Source organism: Podarcis vaucheri (assembly GCF_965113315.1).
Source record: "Podarcis vaucheri genome assembly, chromosome: 7".
Lineage (NCBI taxonomy): Eukaryota > Metazoa > Chordata > Lepidosauria > Squamata > Lacertidae > Podarcis > Podarcis vaucheri.
The window spans coordinates 9,560,902-9,569,637 of NC_138765.1; the positions used below are offsets into that span (position 1 = coordinate 9,560,902).

Below are 8,736 nucleotides of genomic sequence, written 5' to 3' on the forward strand. Positions count from 1 at the left end.
CCCACAGGGAGGCTCAGCTGGAACCGTTGTTACTTATAACAATAGAATCAAAGAGTTGGAAAGGAACACGAGGGTTATCTAGTCCAAACCCATGCCGTGCAGGGACCTCAACTATACCTGACAGATGGCCATCCCATCTCTGCTTAGAAACCTCAAATGAAGGAGAGTTCACTACCTCCCGAGTCCACTGTCAAACAGCTCTTCACAGAAAGTTCCTGATGTTTAGTCGGAATCCGTTGGTCCGAGCCCTACCCTCCAGAGCAGGAGAAAACCAACTTGCTCCATCATCCATGTGACAGCCCTTGAGATATTTGAATGTGGCTATCCTATCTCCTCTCAGTCTCTCCTCTTTTCCGGGCTAAGCATGCCCAACTCCCTCAACCGTTCCTCATCAGGCTTGGTTTCCAGACCCCTGATCATCTTGGTCGCCCTCCTCTGCGCACCTTCCAGCTTGTCAATATCCTTCTTAGATTGTGGTGCCCAGAACTGGACATAGTATTCCAGGTGTGGTTTGACCAAGGCAGAATAGAGCAGTAACCAGGTAATCAGAACGCAGGTAGCACATAAAGTGTTACCTCGGGTTAAGAACTTACCGTATTTTTTGCACCATAACACTCGCTTTTTTCCTCCTAGAAAGTAAGGGGAAATGTCTGTGCGTGTTATGGAGCGAATGCCTGCGGGTGGCGGGGGATCTGCTGCAGTCGTGAGCAGAGGATCCATGGTTCCCCTTCCTTCCCACCTCCGTGGTTACAAAGCATGGATCCTCAGGATTTTTGCATTGGGCTACTCCAAACTCAATGTCAGATCACATAGAATCATAGAATCATAGAATCATAGAATCATAGAGTTGGAAGAGACCACAAGGGCCATCGAGTCCAACCCCCTGCCAAGCAGGAAACATGTCTGTGGCCACAGCATGAACCACAAAAATCATATATCCACTATTTCATTTAGAATATTTTTTTTCTTGTTTTCTTCCTCTAAAAACTATGTGCGTGTTATGGTCTGGTGCGTGTTATAGAGCGAAAAATACGGTAATTCGTTCTGGAGGTCCGTTCTTAACCGGAAACTGGTCTTAACCTGAGGTACCACTTTAGCTAATGGAGCCTCCCGCTGCCGCCGCTTTGCAATTTCTGTTCTCATCCTGAAGCAAAGTTCTGAACCCGAGGTACTATTTCTGGGTTAGCGGAGTCTGTAACCTGAAGCGTCTGTAACCCGAGGTACCACTGTATAAACCGCTGAGCCTATTGGACTTGCTCCCATTGCTTTGTCCCAGTTACTGCCAACATAGCAGTTCAAAAGCATGCCAGCACAAGTAGATAAATAGGTACCAGTGCAGCGGGAAGGAAAATGGCACTCCTGCTTCCATCATGGTCCTGTGTGTGCCAGCAGAGGTTTAGTCCTGCTGGCCACATGACCCTGAAATTTGTCTGTGGACAAACGCCGGCTGCGTTGGCCTCAAAGCAGGGGTGAGCGCTGCACCCCATAGTCTAACTTAACCAACCAGGGGTCCTTTACCTTACCTTACCTTGAGCGGTAACTATTAATGTGCAAAATAAACTACCAACACCTTCTGCTGTTCTTAAGATCCAAGGTCTCTGTACGGAAAATTGCTTTCCTTCAGATATTTGGCTCTAAGTTGTTTAGAACTTCAAACGCTCATGTGATAGGCAAACAGGATGCAGATACTTAAAAATGGTCAGGAAGCGAGGTTCATTTGAGAAGCGATGGCAGGAGGCAGATGGCCCTGGCTGCTGCCCAGAGGGCTCCTTTACAGGAGGGCAGCAGAGATGCCCACCTCTTGGCCCCAAAGAAGCCAGAGCAATGCCCCCCTTTCCCTGCCCCTCATGCCCCCACCTAGTTCTGCAACCTGGCTGGCCCGACAACATTTCACCACAAGCTGCCCATGCAGAACAGTTGCTGTGCCACCCAGCGACTCCCTGAGCCCTGGGGCACAGCTTGGTTTCTGGTCCCATGCCCAAGCGACCAGGACGGCAGGCGTGGTCATTGTTGACACTGAGGTTGCGCCAAGTTGGGCCGCAAAAGGCTTGGCTTGTTGAAAGAGAGCTGCTGGCACTTAAACCGATGGATTGCCAACTGCGCTCGGAGGAAGGAGGAGGTAACTGGCGAGACCCAGGTGGCAAAATGGGGCGCCCTTGTTAAAAGCATTTGCAGCAGCTGCCCACCTGATACCAAACCAGGTTCAAGGTGCTTGTATTAATTGGCAAGGCCTTGAACAAGTTAGGTTTAAGGGGACCACCTGAACCCTTATATCCCAGCCCCGGCAGCTACCGTCTGTTTTAGAATCAGGGAGTTGGGACCCGGAAGGCTCTCTAGACCAGTGTTTTTCAACCACTGTTCCGCGGCACACTAGTGTGCCGTGAGATGTTGCCTGGTGTGCCGTGGGAAAATTTGAAAAATTCGAAAGATTTTTTTAAAAAAAATATTTTTGCCCACTAGGCGGGCGCCGGACTGTGTCCTGGGTATGGGTGGGGTGGGGTTTTTGACCCCACCCTCAGCCAGCAGGAGCGCTGATTGGCGCTCCTCAGGGGGACACCCTCCACTTTTCTGATGTCCGGGCTGTGATTGGTCCAGACTCCAGCCTGGACCTATCACAGTAGGACATCATCTTCCGACTTCCTTCCAGCCCGAGCACAGTGTGCGCAGCAGCGGAGAGAAGAAGACGTCGCGACTTGAGTCACCAGGAGGACCGGAGAATTTGTCATTTTATTTCTCTTCAGTCTCCACTGAATACCTTGACTGGGTTAGGGGTCCCTTATAGCTCAGCATCAGTTGATGGAAAGGACATGACTTTACAGGAGCAGGAAGAACTAACTGAACTGAGACAAAATCGTGGTTTCAAGCTAAGATTTGCTGATCTACCTTTGGACAGTTTTTGGTTGGATACTGCCAAGGAGTTCCCCCTTCTGGCAAACAAAGCTATTTTGACATTGCTCCCATTTTCCACTACACATCTGTGTGAGATGAGCTTTTCAAGCATGATTGCTATAAAAACTAAATACAGAGAGAGACTGAGAGCTGTTGACGAAGAGCTACGTGTGTGTCTTTCTTCGATTCCAGCCAGAATATCAGCTTTGTGTTCAGCCAAACAGGTCCAGGTTGCACACTGAATAAAGTATTTTATTATTTTTCATACAGTGGTGCCCCGCAAGATGAATGCCTCGCAAGACGGAAATCTCGCTAGACGAAAGAGTTTTCCGTTTTAGAGGTGCTTCGCAAAACGAATTTCCTATGGGCTTGCTTCGCAAGACCACAATGTCTTGCGAGTTCCTGCTGGTTTTTTTCCTCCCCCCCCTTTTTCTAAGCCGCTAAGCCGCTTATTAGCTGATCCGATCAGCAGATAAGCCGCTAAAAGCCGCTAATAGCGCTAATCCGTCAATGGGCTTGCTTCGCAAGACAAAAAAACCGCTAGACGAAGAGAATCACAGAACGGATTCTTTTCGTCTTGCAAGGCACCACTGTATTTCTGTTTACTTACTATTTCATAATAAAGTAATTATAAAATACTTTCTTTGTGTTTATTTGATTCCTATTCAAGAGAATTACTTTATATATAGTCAATATAGGCACAGAGTTAAATTTTTTAACATTTTCTAATGGTGGTGTGCCTCCACTTTTCTGATGTCCGGGCTGTGATTGGTCCAGACTCCAGCCTGGACCTATCACAGTAGGACATCATCTTCCGACTTCCTTCCCACCCGAGCACAGTGTGCGCAGCAGCGGAGAGAAGAAGACGTCGCGACTTGAGTCACCAGGAGGACCGGAGAAGTTGTCGTTTTATTTCTCTTCAGTCTCCACTGAATGCCTTGACTGGGTTAGGGACCCTTATAGCTCAGCATATCAGTTGGTGGAAAGGACATGACTTTACAGGAGCAGGAGGAACTAACTGAACTGAGACAAAATCGTGGTTTCAAGCTAAGATTTGCTGATCTACCTTTGGACAGTTTTTGGTTGGATACTGCCAAGGAGTTCCCCCTTCTGGCAAACAAAGCTATTTTGACATTGCTCCCATTTTCCACTACACATCTGTGTGAGATGAGCTTTTCAAGCATGATTGCTATAAAAACTAAATACAGAGAGAGACTGAGAGCTGTTGACGAAGAGCTACGTGTGTGTCTTTCTTCGATTCCAGCCAGAATATCAGCTTTGTGTTCAGCCAAACAGGTCCAGGTTGCACACTGAATAAAGTATTTTATAATTTTTCATACAGTGGTGCCCCGCAAGATGAATGCCTCGCAAGACGGAAAACTCGCTAGACGAAAGAGTTTTCCGTTTTGGAGGTGCTTCGCAAAACGAATTTCCTATGGGCTTGCTTCGCAAGACCACAATGTCTTGCGAGTTCCTGCTGGTTTTTTTCCTCCCCCCCCCCCTTTTTCTAAGCCGCTAAGCCGCTTATTAGCTGATCCGATCAGCAGATAAGCCGCTAAAAGCCGCTAATAGCGCTAATCCGTCAATGGGCTTGCTTCGCAAGACAAAAAAACCGCTAGACGAAGAGAATCACAGAACGGATTCTTTTCGTCCTGCAAGGCACCACTGTATTTCTGTTTACTTACTATTTCATAATAAAGTAATTATAAAATACTTTCTTTGTGTTTATTTGATTCCTATTCAAGAGAATTACTTTATATATAGTCAATATAGGCACAGAGTTAAATTTTTTAACATTTTCTAATGGTGGTGTGCCTCGTGATTTTTTTCATGAAACAAGTGTGCCTTTGCCCAAAAAAGGTTGAAAAACACTAGACCAACCCCTGGCAATGCAAGAATCTTTTGGCTCAACGTGGGGCTTCAGCCCACAATCCTGAAATCAAGAGTCTCATGCCCTACCGACTCAGCTATTTTCTAACCTTCAAACAACTGCCGAAAATTTTTCTATGCTGCCAAGCTTACGCAAGCAATTAAGACGTCTTTCTGGAATTGTTGATCCCATGTAAATTTTCACGCGTTTGTTGTTGTAAGCCACTTTGAATTATTCTGTTGTTTTTTTTTAAAAAATGAATTGCCTATGCAAATATTTTTAGACATAACAGTAAGGCGGAGGCTTGATTATGAAATTAGGGACACTCAATTCCTTTCCCTTCCCTGATCAATTTGGCATACACAACACTTTCTTCTGCATGAGCCAACGCGGAGGAAAACTAATGCTCATCCTCCCAGGGGGAGCAGCAGAAACAGACAGAATTCTTCTCTCATGCAAATAGGAATGAGCAGTCAAGGTGCCATATAAAGGATTGCCCTTTGCCTATCTCTTCGTTCATGTGTGAGTGATCTGCCTTGGTCCAGTATACCTGAAGGAGCGTCTCCACCCCCTTCTGCCTGGACACTGAGGTCCAGCTCCAAGGGCCTTCTGGCGGTTCCCTCATTGCAAGAAGCAAAGCTACAGGGAACCAGGCAGAGGGCCTTCTCGGTAGTGGCGCCCGCCCTGTAGAACGCCCTCCCGTCAGATGTCAAAGAGATAAACAACTACCTGACATTCAGAAGACATCTGAAGGCAGCCCTGTTCAGGGAAGTTTTTAATGTATGACATATTAGTGTATTTTTGGTCTTTGTGGAAGCTGCCCAGCCAGATGGATGGGGTACAAATAATAAATTATATTATATATTATATCTGGGGGGTGGCCCCTCATAGCTTTGCTCAAGCTCGTTTACCAGTGGCGTAGCGTGGGTTGTCAGCACCCGGGGCAAGGCAAGTAATTTGCGCCCCCTAACCCGTGGATTCGTGTCCCCTAACCCGTGGATTTGCGTCCCCTAACCCGGTGCGGCCGGGCCCCCCTGCACCCCCCACGCTACGCCACTGTCGTTTAATGCAACCAGATAAAGGGAATTAGGTCCTTGCCCCCCTGCAAAGACTCTCAGAAGCTACAATTTTCCCTCGTTTGTGTGGGGGGGGGGAGCCTAGCCAAAGAGAATCAGAAATCAATGGACCTTCGAGGAGAAGAGGTGGGCATACAAATGTTTTGGGGGGCTGACCTTTCGATGGGAGGAATGGCAAGAAGCCAGAGGACTTGGGGACGTTTTGCGCTGGGGGCTGTTTTTATGGGCTGCCGAGTGGAGTCCCTCTTAAAAGGAAGCAGGCTGCGGCACGATAAGGAAGAACAATTGGTGACAGCAAAGCCGTACAAAGCAGGCGGCCTTATTTTCCTTATCTGGATCGTGTGGGAAATAGCAAGTTCTCTTACATAAATGCATCCAGAGCAAGGTTGCTTGAATGCCCTAACTCCAAAAGCCCAAGTTTTGGGCCACATCATCTCGACCAGCCAAACCAAAGGACCACATTTTTATTTCAAACACTTATTAAAAAATATCATCGCCCGTCATAAAAATTGCCTCCACTCCAGGGCAGTTTTCACCCTGGCCTGTGATTAAGCTGCACTGAATATAATTTACTTACCACCAAACAGTGCAGAGGATTGATGTATCATAGTATTTTAATATTTTTTTGGAAGCCGCCCAGAGTGGCTGGGGACGCCCAGCCAGATGGGCGGGGTATAAATAATAAATTTATTATTATTATTATTATTATTATTATTATTATTATTATTCTGCAAACCTGCTTTTTTTACCTATGGAGAAGTGCGAAAGACTTTCCTTTGCAATCTTTTAAGGAATGGAACCTTAAATCTTAATTTTAAAAATGGTCAGAGGCAGCTGAATTCCATAGGCTCATGCCGCATTGAATAGCGGCTGCAAAGGGAGAGTATTCATGCAGAATTGCAAAAAATGCTAAAGATCTCTTTTAATAAAAAAACAGAGGCCTGCCTCCTGGGAATTACAAATCTGGATATTCCGCAAAAGAGGAAGGGTATCTTTTTATACGCTACGGCGGCAGAAAGTGTTCTTATCATGGCAAAATGGAAGAGTAATGAAATCCCCTCTATACAAGATTGGATCCAAAAGCTGACAGAATATGACAAATTAGACGGTCTATCAGAAAAAATAAAGAATAAATCAAAACAGGAATTTGTCTCAAAATAGGAGGTTTTCAAAGAATATTTGAAACATAGAGTAGTTTAAACTCTGTTGCATCATTCGAGGAACTTCAGTAATAGTTGCAAGGTAGATATAAGAATTAAGATATATTGAGAAAAAGTTTAAATAAGATAAAAGTGTGTATTGGCAATAAGTAATATGAAATCGAAATATGGAATAGATGGGAGGTTGGGTCTTTAGTGTTAAGACCACTTTCTGTATTATCGTTTGTTAAGTAAATTATGTGTCTATGGTTATTCCTGGGTGTAATTTGGTATTTGTGTTTTTTCTTTCTTCTTTTCTTGTTGTATCAATAATTTTTTTTTTTTTAAAGGAGATTGTAGGAAGAAAATTAAAAAATAGAAAAAATAGTTGCATAGGAGGCTGTTCCCTCTTAAAACTACGGTAAAAGTAAAGCGACCCCTGACCATTAGGTCCAGTCGTGGCCGACTCTGGGGTTGCGGCGCTCATCTCACTTTACTGGCGAGGGAGCCGGCGTACAGCTTCCAGGTCATGTGGCCAGCATGACTAAGCCACTTCTGGCAAACTAGAGCAGCGCGCGAACCCGCCGTTTACCTTCCCGCTGGAGCAGTACCTATTTATCTACTTGCACTTTGACATGCTTTCGAACTGCTAGGTTGGCAGGAGCAGGGACCGAGCAACGGGAGCTCATCCCATGGCGGGGATTCGAACCGCCGACCTTCTGATTGGCAAGCCCTAGGCTCTGTGGCTTAACCCACAGCGCCACCCGTGTCCCCCAAAAACTACAGTAGTGCCTTTTAAATGAAGCTGCACATTAATACGTCCTCATTTATGTCACTTTCTTGGGAGAATAAGCCACCCTTTGACAAAGTGAGAACAAAGCGTGCCCTGGGATTAGTTCGTTTTCAACGTACGGTAATTCGATCAGTAAAAGTCAATGGCGTTGCTCGGCCAGCTGCTAGCTAAACCACTACCCAAAGTGGGAAGAGTGCATGAACTTTGGGTTCCTGTGTTCAGAAAGGTAGCACCTGGGCTGGCAATTGCGCTCCGGGGCTTCCCCTCCCTGTGCCCTAGAACTGCTGTGGGGCCTGGCTCTCTCTGCTCCACATCCTTGGAGCACAGAGCAGCCGTGGTGAAAAGACCTGTTGTGTCTCTCGGCACAAGAGGAGCTTTGTTCAAAGCTGAAGCTGCAGGTGTTGGCCCTGGCAGGCGCTTTCTCGTTCCCGGCTCTCTTTCTGCACTCGCAACCCTGTGCAAACAGAGAACTTCGCTCGGCAACGGCCACCGCTGTAACTGAGCAGCTCCCTGCGGTCTAGAAGGAAGAAGAGCAAGGAGCCAGGCCGAGGGGAGAGGCGATGGGAGGCAGTCCTCTGCAGAGCCTGTGCTCCACTTCTCTGCACGCATTTACGAACAGGAAGCCAGTGTAGTGATTCCCCAGTCAATTCAGCCTGTTGCGCCCATAGGAGAGAGTGATGCCCGTTGGCCTAAATGGCTTTAAAAGATTAGACAAATTCGTAGAGGCGCATCGATGGCTGGAAGGCTTCCAAATACCCATTGCTGGAAACTGCAGGAAGGGAGAGGGCCCTGCTTGTGGGTTTTCCTACAGGTTGGCCACTATGGGAACAAACTGCTTGACTGGCTGGGCAGTCTCAATCCAGAGTTCCTATCCAGGGACAGAATTGGTACCAAAAAACTTGCATAGCCCTCTGATGTTAATTTAAAGGGACCCCTGACCATTAGGTCCAGTCGTGGCCGACTCTGGGG

The 8,736-nt window shown here is 46.7% G+C and overlaps 1 long non-coding RNA gene across 1 annotated transcript in view; it reads left to right on the forward strand.

The window, feature by feature from the left end:
• Positions 1–8,736, forward strand: part of LOC309537026 — a 163,954-nt gene that overhangs the window by 120,044 nt on the left and 35,174 nt on the right. The gene's annotated exons all lie outside the window — the stretch shown is intronic.